Raw genomic sequence first — 23,356 nt, 5'->3', positions numbered from 1 at the left:
GTTTTTTGGATACAATCCGGGTTAGCACCCGAACATCCCTTTCAGACAGCTTCCTCTTGCGTCCAAAGTTAATCCTGTTGGATGTGGTTCGTCCTTCTTGGTGGTATGCTGACATTACCCTGGATACCATGGCTCTTGATACATCACAAAGACTTGCTGTCTTGGTCACAGATGCACCAGCAAGACGTACACCAACAATTTGTCCTCTTTTGAACTCTGGTATGTCACCCATAATGTTGTGTGCATTTCAATATTTTGAGCAAAACTGTGCTCTTACCCTGCTAATTGAACCTTCACACTCTGCTCTTACTGGTGCAATGTGCAATCAATGAAGACTGGCTACCAGGCTGGTCCAATTTAGCCATGAAACCTCCCACACTAAAATGACAGGTGTTTCAGTTTCATTGTCCAACATCTTTATGTGTATGTATAGATATACATATATATACACACACACACACACATATCCATATACAAAATACATGGGGTGGGGGCTACCCCACCCCATAGCCCCAGTTAGCTTTGATGTCATTACAAATCACTTTTCTAACTTCAGATGACTTAAAATTGTAATAATAAAACAAAATGTTGTGGTATTTTTTGCAGGACCAATAAAAGCAACAGTAAAAGCTTTATCACAGTCTTTTTGGCAATACATCTGTCACTATGATCAGAGCCCCACAAACTTACCTTTTATCCAAAAGACTTCTTCAGAACACAAGTTACATTAAATAGTGCAGTTGTACTACTAAATAACACAGTATGTATTTTTAAATATATTGATATAATATAATTGTTAGAATGGCCCTTGGCAGCTGATTAAGGCAGGAGGCTTGAGGCAGAGAAAAGGGGACCCCACTGGGTGTTTATTCACCAACACTGAAGACATACACGTAGGAGACCTGTTACACAGGTCGCACATAGTCACAGCTACAGCCACACTGAGGTTGTTAACCGGCAGCCTTTCATAGCCCCTCCCATTAACAGACCTACCATGACAGGTGAAACAAACATATACACTAACATACATACAAAATAGCTAAAACATCACTTTATTTAACAAACATTATTACTAAACATCTCTAAAACAATCTGTACCTAGGCTTAAGTCTTTAACACTAAAATGCATAGTTAACTCCTCCCCTTCAATTTATAATGGTCTCTTCCGAAACCTTTAAAAAGGTGCTCAGGCCCCCAGGGAATCTTTTAGCCCAAACGCCCTACAGAGGAAGAGACAAAACTTCATTCCAAAGATTAGTCACAATACTGGTATTTTATCCATTTGTTATGTTTGTTTACCAGGACAAGTCATCATCAGTACCAGCTGAGAAGAAACTGCCTAAAACACCCACAAACTAAGAATAAAATACTCCAATCTCTTTCACAGTGTAATTTGTTCTTTCAACAATATTCAAAACAGCATTTTAAGTGTACCAGCATACGTAATGAAGCTCTTCATTACAATAATATCATAATATAATAATATAATATAACTTAGTGAACAAAATATTTTGGAGATTATAAAAAAATCACAGTCAGTCAGTCAGTCAGTCATTTTCTACTGCTTATTCCATAGTGGGTCGCGGGGGAGCTGGTGTCTATCTCCAGCAGTCTATGGGCGAGAGGCAGGATACACCCTGGACAAGTCGCCAGTCTATCGCAGGGCAACACACAAACAACCATGCACACACTCATTCATACACCTAAGGGCAATTTAGAGTGACCAATTAACCTAACAGACATGTCTTTGGACTGTGGGAGGAAGCCGGAGTACCCGGTGAGAACCCACGCATGCACAGGGAGAACATGCAAACTCCATGCAGAAAGACCCCCAGAATCACAATTCTGATCTTGAATATTTTCCCACTAACAAGAAATTATACAATTCCCATCCCTTATCTCTAGTAAACGCTGCATGCAGGTAGTGTTGCACATATTTTATACTCGTTTCATCTTTACGGCATTAAAGGCAAATTTCTAATATTGCGTATAAAGCATTTCATCATCATCAGTTGGCAACCAGAGCTGATGTGTGGGCTTGAACGCAACACTGATCAGACATAATAGACGTGACGGGGATGGTAAAGCTGTCATGCCAAAGGGGAGGATAGCAGATATGATGGAGCGACAGACTCAGGCAGATAAAAAGCAAAAAAGAGCATAAGAGAGAGAGAGAGAGAATGAGGGTGGGAGCAAAGGAAGGAAGGAAGGAGAAAACTCCCAAATCATCACAGCAGAAGCGCAGAAAAGACAAAAGGAAGGAAATGAATGAGGACAGATGCTAGCTCATGTCAGCTTTGAGACCCCCACCCCCAAATGGACCCTTTCCTAAATTGCAGGCATCCCCTCTTGCTCCTCTAACTTATGACCCTGCCAAAGCCCCTTTTTCCTCCCTCATCAGGTGGATGATAAGTCACAACGTTCTTCACCTGATGTTTCCAGCTTCTAACCCGGAGCATTCCTGTCCAACCAGATGAGCGACATTACAAAGAGGGCACCTGTAAACTGGAACGTCAGTGTGACATAATGCTCTCAACGACTCATTTAGCAAGTCTTGTCCTGCACGGTTTTCCATTCACACGAAAGCCTACACCTAAACAGAAATAAACATGAATTGCATAGATTTCCTACCAAGTGACACAATTTCAATTTGTCACTCACTGCCTACACACGGGGTTCCCACACGGTCTTGAAAAGCCTGGAAAAGGCTGGGACTTGCTATTCATAATTTTTCAAGTCTGGATAAGTGTGGAAGAAGGAAAATTGAGGATAAAAACAATGTTTTGATTTTCCTACTGTGAGAGGACACAGGTCTAGTAATACTTAATAAATGCTGTTGGTTTAAATATGGATTTATATTGAATTCACATGTCTTACCTCTTAGTTGCAACATAAGACTTTGATTTTAACATTTTACTCATCAGTATTTTGGTTTTTGACTTACTGATATTCATTAATCAAAAAAGAGGCGTTGCACTACCTGGTTGGTGACTTGACAACTTTAAATCCATGATGAACTGGACCTGTGGTCCTCCAACTGGGTCTAAAATTCCAGACAATCCACTTAAACTTTTATTTTTAAGAAATTTCTGCTTTTAATTTAGGATATTTGACACTTTCAGGAGTTAGAGTTTGAATTAGAGCAAATAGCCCAAATTCCACAAAAGTGGTAAAATGGTGCTCTACCACACAACAAATATTGGAAGCCATTTTAAGCAGTGTGTTGCTTCATTATTTGTGAAAACTAGAAATTATAAGACACAACTATTCAGGAGGGTTAAGTGTAAATATATGTGTAGAAATGTGTAGAATGTGATAAAAACTGCATGAAAAAAAATCTAGAAATTTGAGTTTGAAAACATGGAATTTTGTGGTGAAAATATGTAGAAACCCTGCATACAGCATGACTGATGTAAACTACTTAAACCTGAGCAGAGATGGCAGTCACGCATGGCAATCTCAAAAGTAAATGTTTGTCTTCCACCTATTACAGCTCTTTGGATATAGAGACCTTGAGAACGCTCGTCTTCACATGTAGTCTGCACAGCAGAGGGATTCACTTAGTTTTTGTGCATTGCAGTGACAAGATCAGCAGACAAACTTCATGAAACCAGAGAAGAGAAAGAAAAACATGTTCTGTTTCCCTCCACCTTCAGCTGTCAGTTCTGTCATGGTTTTTCCAAAACAGACTTCAGCAATATTTGTCTACTAGACTTCCAGTGACAACAGCAGAGAACTGGGGGAGTGCAAGAAAGGAACACACACACTAGACAGGCGCACTGGTAAACACACAACATTTAAAGAGCCCCGTTGCAATGGGGACTCCATAAGCCCCATATTTACTCAACACCAGAAATTAGTGCACCACTGAGGACGAGGGATGAGGCATTAGTGAGGCAACTTTTAGAAAATGAAAGGGACGGAGGAAGAGCGAAGAAACAAAGGAAGAAGAGATCACCTCTTTCATGGTAATTGCATCAACCTCTTTTTATCTTGCCTGTCACATCTGCAATAAAACATGTCTTATGTGTTATGCCTGTAGTTGTGTAAGCTTTGCCACAAGGTGAGGAGTAATTTAGGCATTATGGGTGAATAGAGAAGGGAAGGATTTTAGGTGGTTGTCGGTTGTGATAAAGATAATCAGAATTCATTTGTAGAGAATTGTTTAATCCATGTTGGAGATCACTGCATAAACAAGACTAAAAGTAGAGCTTCATTACTTTATATATTTTTAGGACTAGCTACAAAAGATGAAGAAGAAAACTCTACTCATTTAGTGGCCGTGTGCATCTGTTTGCTGTAATGATAACGTGGAGGATGACACCTGCTATTTAAAGAACGAAAATATGTTGCTCCAGTAACTAGAACCTCTTTCAGCTTTTTTCAGTTTTTGGTTATGGTTAGGGAGAGGACTGTATTTGAAAAAGCAACGTCTTTGTGTTTCCGTGTCCTCCTAAAAGACCCAAATGAATAGTTTAAAAAGGTGAAAGTAAATATATGTTGAAAGGTCATAAGCAGATAGATCTTTGTGCCTTCATCTAGTATAAATCCAAATTAGTTGGACTATGAGGGTGAAGCTGATGGCAAATCAGCTTCACCCTGGGGGGTCGAGACTGATGTTAAAATGAAAAGAGATGTCCTTAAAGGCTATGTAAACTCTAGAGATGTACAGAGAAATTGGCTGGTAACCAAAATGTAAAAAGCGTTTCTGGTCAGAGTCACTTTCTGAAAAAAGTAAAGCATTGTGAAAAACAATAGCATAGCACTTACTTACACTGCTGTGGTATTTAAGATTTTTACACAAATAGAGGCAGGGTTGCTACATGTCCCTTAAACAAAGGGAATCATCCCGTATTTGATTTAATTGTGGGCTTGTCTTTTAATTCCGAGTTGTCTTAAATAGTGTTAGTGATTAGGAAACATTTGAGGCTATCAGAGGTAGAGTAAGGCATGTTTATTTTGTGAAAAGTAAGTTGCTAAAGACCATCAATGGCTTTTCCCCAAACCAATTCATACCTCTGTTACATACCAACATGCTGCCATTTTGTTCCTTCCTACATCCGTTTTGGACCCATAAACAAACCATTTTACCATTACAAATTCAATTCAGTTTATTTATATAGCGCCAATTCACAACACATGTCATCTCAAGGCACTTCACAAAAGTCAGGTACATACATTCCAATTAATCCTAACCATTGAACAGTGCAGTCAGATTCTGTTATTTATTCAAATTGGATAAAAAGTTTTTCTATTTAAGGAAACCCAGCAGATTGCATCAAGTCAGAGAATTGTGACCCATGATACGAAAGCAACTCTAAGTGATCCCCTACATGTACATTTTTACTTCAGTTTTCGAGTAGAAAAGAAAACTACTTTAAGTCATTGGTTGCCAAAGTACCGCCGGTGGGTAACATTTGTCATATGATCAATATAATGAATGTGGTGATTTTTTTTATCTTTCACATTGAAATGTGGCAACCATAAAATGTGGATAGCACAGGATGCACCACCACCTCCCCTTTGGGTCTTGGTACATCTTGGACTGTTACCTTCAACCTTTGGTTCTAACTGATCTGAATTTATGATACACAAAAACACTAAGAAAGTTACATATTGCCGGTAAGATATTGACTATTAATAACGTTTTTACAGAACATCCAGTCCAAAATCTTAAATTCTCCATTGAAATGTTTTTACAGTGGTAACTATAAGAAATTAAACCCTAGACTAATGCATTGGAGAGGTGACACATAACAAGATCAGTCTATACAACAGCAGCACAAAAGCACCCACAAGGCTGACTTGACAAAGTTCTATTCACGCTTTCACACACACACACTTTATTACTTTACTGTAGACACAGCACATGGTTGAATTGATTCTCATACACACCCACACACAGGTATTTGCCCTCAACAGACACCAAATAAATGGACACTTACACACACACAAAAACCTGGATGCGTATCAGTGAGAAAGATAAGACAGGCTTCCCCCCTCTTTTCGCTGCCTCTGGCTTTTGCAAAGTCTTTGTCAGTGGTGTAAAGATATCCTCACACACAGAGACATACACACACACACCATTTTTTTAATCAACTACTACAAATTCTTTCACAGATCACTTGCTCCAAACACCCTGCCAATATTCAAGTTCCTTGTGGCAGCAAATGAAGCAGTAAGTTGCAGAAAGGAATATATATATAAATATTCACTGTATTGTTATAGTTATTTCTGTTTTTATATTCTTTTGCACCTAGTCTAGATTTTAATTTCAGGGACTTTGATGTATACATGTGCCTAGAATGACAAAAGTATCATTGCATCCTAAATATTTGCTGGATAAGCATGCCACAACTATTTTAAACCAGGCACCTCAAAAAACACAACAGGGAATAAATAGTTTACATTCCAGCTCCGATCAAAAGGTCTCTAAATAAATGGAAAGCTGAAGGTTTCCTCTATTAATTTCAGTTATATTCCTAAAACATGGTACAGTTTAGCAATTTTCTTTTCAAAAGACCAAGGAATATGACACATAAATAAGTTTCTTCTTATGTGGAGCAATACATTCTGCCAAACTCTGACCCAGTGTCCGTTCTGGTACAAACTGGAGTAAGAGATGGTGAAATTTATGTCCAGTTCCCTTAATTTAGCTTTATTCTATTCTGTCTTGTTTGCTGTTGCTGACTGTAAAGTTTTCAGGAGCTTAGAGCTTTCCCATCAAGACAAACAGTTCATAAATCTTTTTCAAAGCAGTCCTTCCTGTTCTAATCTAAAGTAAGCTGCTGTATTTAATATACCCAAATCCATCGTTAGGTTATCGCTTTTGTCATTTTGAATTCTGAACCTGTGATTGCATGACTGAAGGTTTTGAATACTTATTTAAACCATCTAAGCAAAGCAAACTCTTTAACAACCATTAGACAGGCCATAATTGCTTTAAGCACCACATACTTCTTTCTGATCCAGGGTTGGGAGTAATTGCTCTTTATCAGATATAATTTCACATCTGTAGTTCTTATGAAAAGAAGCAAACAATCAGCTACAGGCACAGTTAAGGAATTCAGCACTGTTTGCCCTTTGAGCTTTGCAGTTGGGATTGCCAGGTGTTGCCAGTCCAGCGAGGCTGTTAAGGCGTTTTGTTATCACTGACTTGGCTCATGTAAGAAACTAGGAAAGGTTTCAGGTGGGAGCATTAATGATTGATAAAGTCCTTTCATTAACACCAAGAAAACACACAATGGCCCCATGCAAGATGGCATTCTGAGCACATTTGCAGGGCAAATCTTTCAGAACAGTTTAAGTATGTAGATTACTAAAATGAACATATTTCTTCTACATGTTATGGTGCATTGCACACTCCTACTCTTAAAAAAAAAAAAAAAAAATCACATGCCCACATGAGGATTCTTTCTCATAGCTTTGCCTTGTTCTGTTTTTTTTTTTTTTTTTTTATCAGCATCAACATCTATTACATTTTCTACACAGAAGCAGCCTGAAGCAAGTTACCTTAAACCCCGCCACAACTCTGTCTCTGTGTTTCAGTTCTCAAAACTCCCAACGCATCCTTAAAACAAGGAAAGCATCTCCTTACCTTCACTTAAGCTTCCTGTGTTTCCTGCGAGTGTCCCACTTAATTCCCTGTGGTTACCAAAGCAAAGCCAGTAGGAGAAAAGAGGGAAATCCCTGCATCAGAGAGACATCTCTGGCATAGTGTTTCACTCTACACACTGGAGCGCATTCTCCCACATGCTGCCACTTGCATGCCTAGACCAGACTGTGGGCTGAGTAGGAGGGTGTGTGTGCTCTGCCTGAGTCTAGGCCCACCCCCTCTTCTCTCTCTCATGCTCTCAATACAGCCCTCCTCTCCTTCCTCCTTTGCTGGCTTTTCTTGCTCGCCTCCTTTGGTTTGGCAAGTTGACTGTCAGCATGTGTGCCTGGTTTTTGCCTCTAAGCCTTTAGATGTCCCAGTCCTCTGTTTAATTACTGCCTTTCTGGCCTCAAGCTCTGTGCACAAACAAAGACAAGAAAGATACAATAGACAAGCACTGACATGCAAAAAAACACAGCAACACTGCCTGATGAGTAGTAAGTGGGTGGCAACCGTTTTCTTATGCAACTTGGAAAAGTGTTTTGCTTATTCACTTCCTTTAGCTAAAGCCATACTTTCCAGAGGTTAAGGATGAAAAGAATCTTATTGCAAAAATTAAAAGGGTAAAAAAATAAATACATCTACAGCATGATGTATAAACCATGGCACAGTAAAGATGTTTACCAATAATTGGAAGAAATATGGAACTAACAGGTTCATTACAAATACTAGACATTTCTCTAAAGCTGATGAAATGACACGACTGAAGCTGAACAGGGAGGCAGGCAAGAGGCCGACAGCAACACTAGAGATGCAGGAATGTCCAACAAATGCTGGTTATGCTCTACATTTGCCAACCATCTACAGGATTCTCCACATATTGGGACTAAGGAGTAAGACGGCAAGTAAAAATAATGGATAAGAAAAAAATATATATAAATAGCAATATAAGTTTCTCTTTATCATTTGACAAAAGCATTATTTCCTTAATATTTGGCTTTTAGAAATGTCATCTTACGTAAGAGGCTGATGATTTCTGATTTAAGTGTCTGCTGTACTCTGCTGAAGTTGAAAATGTTTTGGTGTTCAATATTTTTGGAGGCAAACATGTCAAGAAAAAGGGCAGAAAGTGTCACAAATCCACACAACAAAAGCAACTTGACACAGCCTCCACAGGGAAAAGGGGAGGAGATACTTGCTCAAAGTCGCTATTATACAACACATGTACTCTGGCGTACAGAGAGAAATGTATTTGCATGTTTTTACCTTCTGGCACCCAATGATATTTCAGCACCTTGCTAGACAAAAAAAAAAAAAGCCAGCAGGTAACCCTTTCCCACCTCAGTTCTTTTGTGCAAAGATTGTGTGAACTGTATTTCTGCTTTCACACGGTCATTATGTTTGCAATAGATCTGACCCACATACAGAGAAACACTCTGAACAAAATCAGTAAAAGGTTGTTTATTTAAAAGATAATCAGGAACGTAATGGTCAAAACTCCAACTGTATGAAAAGAGAACGAGTGAGAACAGGGAATCAAAAAGTTAATGAAACTAAGAACAATAAACTAATATGATTGATAATTCTGCTTACTAAGTAGCTGTGGTCAGGTCGCGGGGTAGAGAGATTCAGGATCCAGGTTAGACGAAGGTGAGTGTGTAGGAGGTTCCTTAGGTGCTGTTCAGTGTGAGCTCGGAGCAAACAGGAATGAGTTCAGTGTGCAGGTGTTTACATTGGAGGGTGGACAGGTTACGCTTACGGTTTGGTCCAGGAGACGAAGGGAGCAGGAAACTGCAAGCTTGATGTGAATCCAAACGAAGACAGGAGATGGGATATGAAATCCACAAAGCATAGATAGGCTTGATGATCCAGAGTCATTTCCGAAGATGTAGTCAGTACACAGTGACATAGATCCAGAGCTTAGGCTATCTAAATCTGCAAAAGACAAAGTTATACAAGGTTGAAGAACAAAGCATAAACTTAGTGTTTGGCTCGAGCTTGTACCACTAGTGGCAAAACACTCTGGCATCGAAGTGCTGGCAGCATCCTGCTTAAGTACTCCTCAGAGTAATCAGTGGAATAAGTCACACATGTCACCCAGGACACCTGAGCACTCCAGCACCGTCTGAAAATGAACACATGAAGCAAGCGCAAAAACACAAACAACCCAGATCCTGACACACACATGCAACCTGTCTGCCTGACATCTTGCAACTGTCAGCCCATCAGACCTCATTCTCTGCACAGTCATCCCTCTTCTATTCTCTGTTCTCCATCTTTTTTTCTGTTATCTAAGACAGTGGTTAAACTTTTTTATTAGAAGCACCACCTCAATGAATATCGCTTCATCAAGCAGCAAAAATAGTACAACAGGACGTTTTCAGTTTGTTTTCCTATGTCATTCAAAAAATATCCTGGAAGACTGCATGATATGTGAATGTCTAACTGTATTATCCACCTTTACAAAAAACTTTAAATTATAAAGTCTAAAGTTGGCAGACATTAGCAGAAAGATGCTTAGAAGTGGGCTGCACACTGATACAAACCTGGGGTCTTTCTGCTTGGAGTTTCTCCCAGTGCACTAGTGGGTTCTCTCCAGGTCATCCTACAGTTTATGTGAAAGGGTCTCTCTAAATTGCCCTGAGTGTGTGCCTGCACAGTTGTCTGTCCTGTGGGTTGATGGATGGATGGATGGATGGATGGATGGATGGATGGATGGATGGATGGATTGGGGATAGGATTGCTAATTAGAATGATGTCATAACGTGGAAAAGTGGGAGAAGTTCAGACCCAGAGACTCAGTCCGTTTTACTAATAGGTGACACAGCAAGATCCGGGTCACAATAAGGCATTCAACTTCCGCTGCTGAGGTGGTTTTCTGGGGCTGAAAGAATTGTTGTTGCTGTCCAGCTATAAACTTTTTGTGACTTTGTGACCAAAGTTGTCAAGTTGCAAGTACTCATGGGACATAAAAATTGGATTTGTTTTTTAAAGCAAAAATTATTTCATTGTGAAATTTAATTTTAACTTTTCAATAATAAATTTACCATACAATATCTTAAAGAAATAAACAAAGTACTCTAATTTTTATTAAAAATGGATCTGTAAATCATTGTGAATCCAATTTATAAAATCAGTCTCACTTGTTTGCCTTATCTTGGTCTATTTGTTGTTTTGTTTCGTTTATTATCATAAACAAGAATGAGAAATAGGTGACGTTTTCTTTGAAAACACTTGCTGTTTTTGCTAATCAATGTTAACAGTGATAAATATACAGAATCTCCTTGCTTCATCTAATGTGTGGTGGGATCATTTCCTGGGGTAGTTTTATAAAATCTAAAATGACTCTCTGTTTAGCTCACTATTTACTATCGTGCTACACCCTCAAAAGGTCACCAGTTTGTCAACACACCTTGAACATATTGCATAGCAAAGGTACTTCTGAGTACCACTTAAGCGAGCCCAATTACCTCCAGTGGTGCCTGTACCACAGTTTAAGAAGCATGGATCTAGGAGTACACAGTATCCAACGAAGAAGCCTGTGTTCTAATGTGATCTGACTGAAAAAGGAGCAAGGTCAGCCAGGATGAGGAACATCAGCTTGTTCCCACTCCTCTACCCAAACAAGGCATCATTGGCCTGTAATGCAGTAATATATAGGAGTGGAAAATAATGAGTTTATAGTTTAATGACAGATGTAACAGCATGATGAAACAAACAGAAACAGAGGAGATATTAACAACAGCTGCAGTAGGAGGACATTATGTAACTGTAATAAAGGCTAAAGAAACATCAAGATGTTGGGGTTTCTCTTTGTTTGCCAATTTTAATCAGTTTTTGTAATATGAAAGGCTGCTTCTGCAAGGTGAACAAACTCGGTGTTTGAGCAGTGAGAAGTGCATGCAGCAAACAAAAATTAAACCAACCCACCCGCTCGGTTATCTGTTCAAATCTGACTTCTTTTTTCTCCTGCATTTGCAGTTCCAGCACACTTGAGCTGACCTTTTAGAATAATAGACTCCACCTTTAATACCTTATTATTCTTTATCTCAGAATGTCTGCGTATGGGTGAGGATGGTATTAGATGGATAAAATAAATTCCTCATTTTATGCTTTCTGCTATCTCTTATGCTGGACATATTTTATTGAAAGTCATGAACATACTGTATTTGACAGAGAAGATACAGACAGTCAGGATCCCCTCTTCCTCTATGCAAACAACACCCATCATGCCAGATTTGATCAAATCATTACCAGCAGTCATGCGAGTCAAGCTGATGAATAATGTATGGGCTGCCAGGGTACAATAATGCATTTCCTCTGGCCTGCTACCTTCTCTTAGTCACATTAGCAAGTAGTTGCACTATCCCCTGCTCACAGTCATATCAGCTAATACTTGTCTAGCACTGTTACATTTTCTATTAGCATGCAATGTCCTTACGTATCCACAGTTGCAATAATATGTGCACAAATCTTATTTTGAGCTCAGAAAACATGGATGAAAAATGTATTGAACAGATATAGAGAACCATACAACTGCTCACATGCAAGTGACAGGTCTGCCAAGTGGAGACTAAGCAGATATCAGGCATTAGACCTCAGCCCTCCGTTATTAAAAAAACAAGAAACTAGGCCATTCACCAGATATAGCAACAAGATCTCAAACTCTGATAAGTGTAATTAATATAATTGCTCTTTTATCTGTGCACACTCAAGCAGGCATACGATGGCATAAACCTGTACAGACAGAGTTGTACAAGTTTATATATATATATATATATATATATATATATATACAAATATATATTGCATCTCTGTCTATACAGGTATGCCTGCTTGAGTGTTCACAGAATATTTTTTTTATTTTCTTCAGATTTGGAGGATTACATACATTTCCTTGGAATTTCATAGAGCTGCCACGATTTAACTTCCTGCTTGATTTATTTAGATTTTCCTTCAGTTTTCCAAAAAAAGTTATTTCCTCAAGTTTCCATCTATTCTATAAAATGCAGTATGATGCTATCATCCCTATACGTCAGATTTGGCGTGTTCTGACACTCGCAAACTTCAATATTTTTCCCTCCTACTGTAATGATGGACATTATGGTGAAGCAGTTCAATTTTAGTTTTAGTAGACCAAGGGACAAGTCATTTTCCTGACTGCATTTGCAAAATGTAATCTATCTTTTTATTTCCCTATTGAAGTAAAGGTTTCTGTCTTTCTGAGAGGTCTTCCAGCCCCTACAGGTACAACTTGCATCTCTATGAATAATGACACTCTCTGACTAGCTTTAGGCACAATCTTCACAAGTTATTTCGCCTTTGTTGATCTCTGAGACCCCCTCTTGAACAGTGTGATGGGTGGACATTCCCATGGTGTTTATACTTGCAGATGTACGTGTTTGAGCAGATGTGGCCCCTTCAGGCTTCTAGAATTATACCAAACTTGTGGAGGTCCACAATTTTCTTCCCTATGTCTTGTTTGGCATTGAGGTTTCCCTCAAAGTCCATCTGCTGGTGTGCCTTAAATCTACTACTGTAAATATTTTTAAATTAATCTGAATTACTCAGAAACTCACAAAGCCATGGCATCTTTATCTGGAGATTCCTAAATTGCATGAAGGCAAAGTAATCTTAATGCATGTGAACAAACATGGGTAAAAGAAAAAGAAGCTTAAGTTAGCAGTTTACAATAAGCTAATAAGGTATTTTTAGACACTATTTTTCATTGTGGTAATTATGTTGAATTTAAATGATGTTGTATTACATTATGTGTATGTTGTTTAACTGTATAAGAATTTTGTTAAAGCAAGCAATACATTGTACTATTTAAAAAATCAATGAGCCCCTATAAGTCACAATGTGCAAGCTTCATATGAAAGTAGTTCCTGTCACACTGCATGAAGAAATATGCCAGACGGCTGCAGTACGGTCATATACAACAGACTCAACAGAAACTTTGGTCTATCAATAAAAGGACAGCAAGTGCTAAGACACTTTTTAGATTCAGCCAAAAAGAAGAAGCAAATGATGAGGGAAAGGAGACTGCTGTAGAAGCACTGACGGTTGGGCAAAAGAAGACAAAAATCAGATGTCAGTCACACAAAATATTAGACGGTGTTTCACATTTGTTGCAGGTCATCTTTGAGCACTATATCAGTGGTCTGTTGAACAGTATGTCCAGAAACCACTGCTTACGACCAGAATTTCACAACGGAAAATGTTGTCTAAGATGACTGAGAATCGCATAGTGTGAACCACCTCCTAAGTTGAAAAACATTTTTTTGTTTCGCTTGATAACTTTGGTTAACCTGCTTTTTTGACACCTATACAGAAATCAAAGACTGTAGTTTTGGTGATAAATAAAATAAAAAAAATTTCCTTCAGCATTTAATGGCTTTGTAGGTATTTACTAGAGAGTTGGATTTTAAGTAGGCCAGCTTCCAAAGGTTTCCGAGTGTGTCCTGCTGGGAAGAGAGCCCAGAGAGCAGATTATACACTCACCGGCTACTTTATTGGGTACACCTTGCTAGTACCAGGTTGGACCTCCTTTTGTCTTCAGAACTGCCTTAATCCTTTGTGGCATAGATTCAACAAGGTACTGGAAACATTCCTCAGAGAGTTTGGTCCATATTGACATGATAGCATCACACAGATGCTGCAGATTTGTCGGCTGCACATCCATGATGCGAATCTCCCGTTCCACCACATCCCAAAGGTGCTCTATTGGATTGAGATCTGGTGACTGTGGAGGCCATTTGAGTACAGTGAACTCATTGTCATGTTCAAGAAACCAGTGAGGATTTGTGCTTTATGACATGGCGTGTTATCCTGCTGGAAGTAACCATCAGAAGATGGGTACACTTTGGTCATAAAGGGATGGACATGGTCAGCAACAATACTCAGGTAGGCTGTGGTGTTGACACGATGTTCAATTGGTACTAAGGGGCCCAAAGTGTGCCAAGATACATATCCCCCACACCATTACACCACCAGCCTGAACCGTTGATACAAGGCAGGAGTGGCACCCGGTGTGGTCTTCTGCTGCTGTAGCCCATCCGCCTCAAGGTTCGACGTGTTGTGCATTCAGAGATGCTCTTCTGCATGCCTTGGTCGTAACGAGTGGTTATTTTAGTTACTGTTCCCTTTCTATCAGCTCGAACCAATTTGGCCATTTTCCTCTGACCTCTGGCATCAACAAGGCATTTGCGCCCACAGAACTGCCGCTCACTGGATATTTTCTCCATTTTAGCTATTCTCTGTAAACCCTAGAGATGATAGTGCGAGAAAATCCCAGTAGATCAGCAGTTTCTGAAATACTCAGACCAGCCCGTCTGGCACCAACAACCATGCCACGTTCAAAGTCACTTAAATCACCTTTCTTCCCCATTCTGATGCTCGGTTTGAACTGCAGCAGATCGTCTTGACCATGTCTACATGCCTAAATGCATTGAGTTGCTGCCATGTGATTGGCTGATTAGAAATTTGTGTTAACGAGCAGTTGGACAGGTGTACCTAATAAAGTGTCTGGTCAGTGTATGTTCCCTCTGGCCCAGGAATACCTTGGAATCTCTGAGAATTAGCTGAGTTTCATTGGTGAGAGGAATGTCTGGGTTCCAGTCCTGGTGGTTCTTGCTTGAATGGTGCCCTGGACAAGCTGCTCATTCTGCCACCCTCAACTTATCACAATGCAGGGAATCATCAAAATGAAGGGGTGGGAATAAAACTCAGTGCAGTCTCACACGAAACATGTGAAACAGTCTCCCTATTCTCAGCTGCAAACAGGAGGTGCCAATTCCACATTGATTGATTAAAAACAATAGCAAACATGTTCACGGCACAGCTGTGCTTGTGTGCTTCTCTTTCTAATGCCGCCTTGAGCAACTGCCTATTTCAAAATGCAGCCTATTGAAAAAAATTGCCAACGCCCGTACCTGTTACCAATGTGACGTTTTCAGATTAGCAAAAGAAAATGAAGGGAGGTTGAGATTTTGGAGACATTTCTATACCTTCATACCTTTTTAAACATTATTTTTATCCCAAAGTTGTACACATTTTTGTTAATCAAATCTGTACAATGTGCGGATTACCTAAGATACTGTTCACTGAACGATTTTTCAATCAAAAATTTTTTCAAAGTTTCAAACGCAGTTGGTGGAAAATACCCTATTTCCTTAGTAAGTTTATGAACTGTTTTAAGCACAGAAAGGTCACACATTTACACTAATCACTAATGGTTATTCACTCATATATTGACAACACTATTAGCCAGTTAAACAACTCAATGAAGTTACAATTAATCATTCATATAGCACAGCATACATTTTAGAAATCATTCCATTAAGACCCATTAAAATAAGGATTTTTATACAATGATTCCTGAAGGGATGCACATGAGCTGCATGCATGTTGGTGCCATCCAGGTTAGAGGGGTAAATGCGTGTTGTAACTCTCTTTAGTCGTAATCTTTCTCAGTATAAAGAGGGAGCGGTAATATTTCGGGTGCAGTGTTTAGGGATGATAATCTGGGATGCATGAACATCATGGGAGGGGTGGGAACACATGTATGTGTCTTTTGTTTTCATGTGAGCCTACCTCAGCTCTCTTATTCTCTGAATCCCGTTTTTAAAGATAGAGAACAATGGAAGGCAGCCACAGAAATAAAACGTGTTCGATTGTGTGAGAGGGGACCAGCGTAGGAAGAGGAAGAGTGGGAGACGGACAGGAATTTAGCAGCGAGCAGACAGCTGCACACGCCGTGTAACCTCCCGACCCTGTCACAAACTCACGAGCATTGACTAGATGACCTATTTCACTGCTCACAGAGCCGCAAAAACACACACACACACACACACACACACACAGTATTATACTCATAAACTTATAGCCTTATTTCTATAAGGCCACAGTCACAGGCATAAAAAGATTTAATTTCTAATCAGAGGATTAAAAATGTAAATGGACTTTGATACACATGCTGGAAAAAAACTGTTGTCTTAAGGTCTGATCCCACATGTAACATCCATTATAGACGATAACAAAAACAGAACTGAATGTTAATTCTTTTTTTTACTTTTTTACTTCAGTAATTCTTGTAATTCTTAAGAACAAACATACTAAACCAGTATGAGGAACATAAAATCTTGTCATCAGGGTTTAACTTTAGAAAACATGCAAATGCTCAAACCTTTCTTGCAGAACACTGCAACAATCTCCATCATCACATGACAAAAGAAGAAGTAGTCCACAAGAGCAGAACAGAATGTCTCTGTGTGTTTAGATGCAAGGACTTCATCTGACATAGGATGTTCTTTTTAAACATTCAGTTTTGTGCAGTTTTTCTGTAAATTGTCAGGTTCAAGCATCAGAACAGCTTGGAAAAGATCCTCTCTTATATCTATGAGAAGCGAGCTCTTTTGGAAGAGAACCCAGTAGTTGTGGGTACGTTTAACAGCATTGGATTGAAACCAGTCCAATGAATAAGTGTGGCTACCAGAGCCACCGGCATGTCTATAAGTTCTAAACAGCAGAATTTTGAGAACATTCATTTCACTTTCTTCTCTACTCCTTTAACACAAAATATAGCCAGAAAAATTCCACTCCTAATTTAGAAAATCTTCATGTATGCGTTGTTTCTAGGTCAAGCAGCAGTGACAGAACTGGATCTTTTATCTGTCTGCTGGATTTAATTTCTTTGTTTCATCTGTGACCCACAGCCATCTCAGATCTGAATCATCTAGCCCCATTAGAACACCCTTTAGGGTTGATGGATCCAGACAGTAAAACTAAGTGCTACAGCTATTATTGGTATTCTAAATAAAATGTTTTTTTTTTCATATTGTATAGTTACAGCTGCTAGTCTTCTGGAGTATGTCTCTACCAGCTTTGCCCATCTAGAGAATGAAATGTTGAGCAATTCTTTTGCAAAATTCTTTTGCACAGTGGGACTGAATGGGGAGTGTCTGTGAACACCAATTTTGAAGGTTTTGCTACAGATTTTTGGAAAAAGGGCTCAATTTTGACTAGGCCACTCTTACACATTAATATGCTATGATCTAACATTTTCATTGTAGCTCTGGTGGTGTGTTTCAGAGTTGTCCTACAGGAGAGTGAACTTCTGCCCTAGTCTCAACTCTTTTGCATTCCCTAATAAATTGTGTCTTCCTAATAAATATTCCCCTAAACTATGACCAGTTTCCCATTCCCTGCTGAAGAAAACCATTCCCACGGCATGATACTTCCCCCACCATGTTTTCCCAATGGTATGATATGTTCAAGGTGATGTTCAGTTGTGTTACGTGACGTATAGCATTTTCCACAAAGGAGGATGTCAAAAAACAGTCTATCCCTGTTGGTTTAGGCAAACTATAAATGGGACTTCTTATGGCTTTGTTACTGCCCCTCTTTCATAATGTTGTGCACTGAATTTAAATTTTACTTCTATTTCACAAATATATGCTCCTTTGAGTTGATCTATCATATAAAATCCCAATAAAATACACTGATGTTAGTGGTTGTGATGTGACACAATTTAAGAAAGTTAAAGGGGTATGAATATGTCTATAAGGCACTGCATAGGGAGCTGATAGTTTCTTCCAAAATGCCCAAGAGCAGCAGCGTCTTGACATCGAACTGTAACATTTAAGCTTTTCACACATCCACCTCTGCATGCGCTGACTTCAGCTACTTCAGCTAAAAGTTGAGACCCACAGTGAGAAGAGGGAGAGGGAGGAGAAAATGGGGAGATGAGGTTAAGAGGTTGAGTGTGGGAAAAGGAGGGGAGGAGAGCGGAGAAGGGATTAAAGCGTCAGACGGCACGGCGTTCTGCTTAAAGATGACGCTCCCACGGGACTGACTGGAGGAGTAATCCCACCAAATGGAAGAGTTTAACAGTTACCACCCACTAAGAGATACACAGACACTCTCTCCCCCACACACAGACTTAAATTAGGTTTATTTTGGGAGTCGGTAACATCCTACACATTAACAGATGTCAACGAATGCATGTTCAAAAAGAATGTAAAATGACATCACTGCATCAGACTGAAGAGGTGGATGAGCTTCTGCTACAAAGTGTCAGTGTCAGCAAAACCAAGCACCAATGTGACATGCTAAGAAAATACATTGAATATTTTGCTTTTTGAGTTGGACTAGTTTGACTCTGCTAACACATCAGTACAGCTTTCTGCTATGCTGGCTGGCATAGGTCTGAAAATTAAAGGCACTATGTGCAGCCAGAAGGAGGCAGACAACAGGAGGCGGAAAAGGAAGGGATTTAGTCTAAATGAAATTTGCTGCCAAGCTAATGAATGCTATCCAGGCAACCCATAAATCATTTGACATCGAGCAAAGGAAGACAAGAAATTCAATTCAATTTTGTCGGTTTGCTGTGGAAAAAAATTAATTAATTTTAAAAGAGAGAATAACCTAAATACCCTCGTTGACTGTCTTCTCTTAGGCTTTTGTAGACATGTAATTATCATAGAAAAAACTGCACTATTTTTTTACATTCCTTTTTTTTTATGTAGAATGTGTAAAATACATTTAGCTACATTTTTGCATAAATACAGCAGGTTTGAGGAAAGTACTAACTTTGTTAGAGCGGAAGAGGCATACAAGGATCAAAAATGACACGTCTGGCGTTTGGGTTAAGTATAACATTTATAAAACATATATTAAAAGCTCAATCATTTCTCTGATGAAATGTATTGAATATACACCATAGATGTAAAACATACCCATTGGATTCTCATAAGTCAAATACTAAGGTGAGCAAAAATAAACTGTTTATTTGTGACACCACTTTGGTGACCTTCTCTGCTCTTACTGGTTCCAGTAAACTAAAACACTGAATCAAATGAAGACTTATCAGTCACTGTTAATTGAAAATATATTGATCCTCTTAAAGAGAAATTGTGCACAAAAAGAAGAGAGACAAGATTTTTATAGTATATACTGCACTACATGGACATTTAGGATTAACCTCCACCATGATGCTGTGCGACTTTCTGTGAAAATCTGTTAATTAAATCTGCATCTCCTCAATTAGTGTCAGGATCTGGGTTGTGTTTGTGTTTGTGTTTTGTGCTTGCTACATGTGTTCAGTGTTTTCAGACGGTGCTGGAGTTCTCAGGTGTGCTGGGTGACAGGTGCAACTTATTCTACTGATGACTTTGAGGAGTACTTAAGCAGGAGGCTGCCAGCACTTCGATGCCAGAGTGTTTTGCTCACAGTGGTAACAAGCTCAAGCCAAACACTAAATCTATGCTTTGTTCTTTGACCTCGTGTAACTTTGTTTATGCTCCTTCGCAGGCTAAGTAAACCCGAACCCTGGGTTTATGTCACTGAATACTGACTACGTGTCCGGAAGTCTTTCTGGATGATCAAGGCTATCTATGTTCTGAGGATTTCATTTCTTATCTACTGTCTTCATTTGGATTTGCATCTAGCTGGCAGTTTCCTGCTACTTTCACCTCCTGAACCAAGCCACAAGCGTACCCTGTCCACCCTCCAACGTAAGCATCTGCACACCGAACTCATTCCTGTGTTGCTCCGAGCTCACACTGAACAGTACCTAAAGAACCTTCTACAAACCTGGATCCCGAATGCCTCTTCCCCTGGCGACCTGACCACACCTATTTAGTAAGCTAAATAGGTGGGGGGGGGGGGGGGGGGCAATCTGAGTCTGATTTTAGGAGCATGTGGGGCCCTGGTTGAGAGCCCCTGTTGGTTTACTTTTTACGCAAATAGATGGCTTGCTACACATGAATTTGAAGATATCTTGGTGTTTCTCCAAACAAATGTAGATGTTCTTATACAATCCTTGTAGTAATCATGTTAAAGTTTCTCACAAACATGGCACCATATTGAGAAATGTTTTCATCCGTGCAAAACAAACCGACCCAAAATGTGGTAGCAATTATGTATGCGGCGATTAAACTTGTTCCTTGGCAACTGTAATACACCACATGTGCCTTTCTTTGGGTTGAGGGTTAGGTTAGAGGCGGGGCAATGACTTCATCATTTTCAAATAGTTGGTATTGGGTATCTGCATGAAAATCCAGCAAACTGAGACCGCTCACAGTGAGTGTTTGAAGGGTCAAACATGCCAAAATAAATAAAAAGAATACATAAAATTATTTGTGTATATGTAATGACGTAAGTGAAAATGTAATAAACACAAAGAAATATTAAAAAAAATATTCACAGTACTTTAAATGTGAATGCCATAGTAATATATTTTAAAAGTTTTGTACTCACTACTATTGGATTACTGTTTGGCAGCATATGTTTCACGGTAATCACCTATAAATACAACAGGGTGCTTAGTCTTTTATACAAAATCAAAGGTTACAAAAGTGAAATATTACCCCAACAGTAATTAAATTCATACCCATGATTATGAATTATGTATTAACTTCAAGGCAAACAACTTGATTACACCTTCAAGCAGAGATTTAGCTATTTCAAAAACTTTTCATCCTAGATTTTGTTGAGGTAGGAAAACTTTACTGGTCAGTTAATTCTTACATTACTCCTCACCTCTCCCCGACTCTTTTTATTTGGCACCCCAAAGGACAATCCTCAGTCAGAGATCAGTTGTACGTTTCCACAAGTTTATTCAAACCAATCTGAATTCAGAGAGGGAGACATCACACTTACACTGGTACCTGAAAACGTCTGTGTGCTGTCTCACTGGGGGTGCGCCACATTACATTTTATACCCCACGCTGCTATGCAGTACACATACATAATCATTCTGTCTGTGGATGTCTCCCCAGCAACAGTCAAAGAAACAGAGATACATTTCATCATTTAATTAAAGAATTGTTTCCCACACGTCTTCAGGAATCTTCAGTGAGAGGAGTACCATGCCTCCATAATCCACTGCCAGCTTCTCACGATACAGACAGAAAACACCTGCAAGCTTTAGCCTTGAATAATAAACACTCATTGTGTGACCACATTAGAAGCTACTGTTTAAGGATTTTTCTAACTCTCAAAAGCATAACTAAAAACTCATAATAATCAATCTATAAGCAGCAAATCCCAAATATATCTTAGCTTTAGCTACTAATGATAAGGCCTTTATATTTCCACAATTTCCAATTAACAACCAAAATGGTACATTAACTTATGAGTGTAAAAATAGTACCTTAAGGAAACATAAAATTGAAATTACTGAGGCGTATGGTTGACCACCACTCTCAAAAGAGTGAGTGTCGAGGAAAAACACCCTCTGAAGTCAAACTTGGTAAATGGTAACATCTGTCTGGGAAAAGGTTTTCACTAAAACTGCTCATAATAGCTGAGAAATAATCAAAGTAATTGAGCAACAGCTGAAAAGTGACTTTGTTGTATATATTTCTGTCAGTAAGATCTTGCTGTTAGTTTCAGAGCTTTCTCGTAAGACTTTACCACTGCTAAATGTATTTCTGTAAAAGAGGAAGTAAGGTGAACCTGCTCTTGCATGGTCGAGCCAACACCCTCAATGAAAATTAGCTTTTTCACCCATATGTTTATGTTTTTGTCAATGCTATTTGGAGCTGTGGTGTAAAAATACCTGGAGAAGAGGGCCCTTATTAATCTGGTCACAATGCAGAGTAAGGAGATCTTAAAGGAGGGGTCACTAAGTCTCGATAACAACTATTGGATACTATCTGACTGTATGCCAGGAAAAAGCCTTTATCTGGCATACAGTCAAATTCAGACCATTTCACAATAGGCTGTTAATTTATAGCCTTCCAGTCTATTTACCTCTAATATGCATCCTCAAGCCAAAACCCAACAGTAAATAACAGAAAAAACAACCTGAAATAATCAACTACAAAAGTACTTACAACCTTTAAGATATATTTTTTTAAATTTTTTGGTCACACTTAAATGTGACAAAAAACACGTTTATTCCAGACAAAAATTAACCTTCGTAAGTACAAAAAACTTTTTTCGCATAATGTCATTTATTAAGAGACAAAAAATATTCAAATGTAATAACTTGTCGTGCCACCCTTCACAGAAACGACAGCTGTCAAGCATTTGTGATAACTGACAATTAGAGATTTACATAACTGTGAAGAAATGTGGTCTGTTTTTCTGTGGAGACTTTATCAGTCACATGACCTCAACCATGAAGCATGCTTGAGGTAATTCTGAATTGGATATAAGTCTGGGCTTTGACTAGACCAGTCTAATACCTTCATTTTTGTTTTTTTAGCCAATCAGAGTTGGACTTGCTGGTGTGCTTCGGATCATTGTCCCGCAGCATAAGCCAAGCGGCTTGAGCCTTAGGTCACAAACTGATGACTGGACATTCTCCTTCAGTATTTTCTAGTAGAGAGCAGCATTCATGGTTCCATCAGTTAAAGCAAGTCGCCCAGGTCTTGAAGTACCAAAGCAGTGTCAGACCATCACGCTGCCTCCGCCATGTTTGACTTTCATTATATCATTTTTTCCGAAATGCACTGTGCTTTATTGTTTGCACTTTTTGGTCAGCATCGGTTCCCACCTTGTAACTCTCCTGTGGATGCCATTTTGTCATGTCTCATTGTTATTGCTGAGTCAGGAACACACCTTCATTGTGGCAAGGGAGGCCTGAAGTGCTTCAGATGTTGCTCTGAGTAATAATATAATAAACCCAGGTGTCTAAAAAAAAATTGGTTATTTAAAGTTAATTCATTATTTAAATGGAAGGTGTTAATTTTTTACATAGTGACATGTTGGCTTAAGTAGCTTTATTCCCTCAATAAATGAAATCCTTTAAAA

At 39.0% G+C, this 23,356-nt stretch overlaps 1 protein-coding gene across 1 annotated transcript in view; it reads right to left on the bottom strand.

The window, feature by feature from the left end:
• LOC124876295 (rho guanine nucleotide exchange factor TIAM1-like) overlaps window positions 1–7,778 on the bottom strand; it is an 84,788-nt gene extending 77,010 nt beyond the window's left edge. The window contains exon 1 of the mRNA XM_047378948.1: window positions 7,598–7,778. The gene's annotated coding sequence lies outside the window, so the exon portion shown is untranslated. The remainder of the gene's footprint in view (window positions 1–7,597) is intronic.
• Between the last annotated feature and the right edge of the window lie 15,578 nt (window positions 7,779–23,356).

The sequence above is a fragment of the Girardinichthys multiradiatus genome, chromosome 11 (genome assembly GCF_021462225.1).
Source record: "Girardinichthys multiradiatus isolate DD_20200921_A chromosome 11, DD_fGirMul_XY1, whole genome shotgun sequence".
Taxonomy (NCBI): domain Eukaryota; kingdom Metazoa; phylum Chordata; class Actinopteri; order Cyprinodontiformes; family Goodeidae; genus Girardinichthys; species Girardinichthys multiradiatus.
The sequence above is the reverse complement of the archived record's forward strand: the minus strand, read 5'-3'. Positions and strand labels throughout refer to the sequence as shown.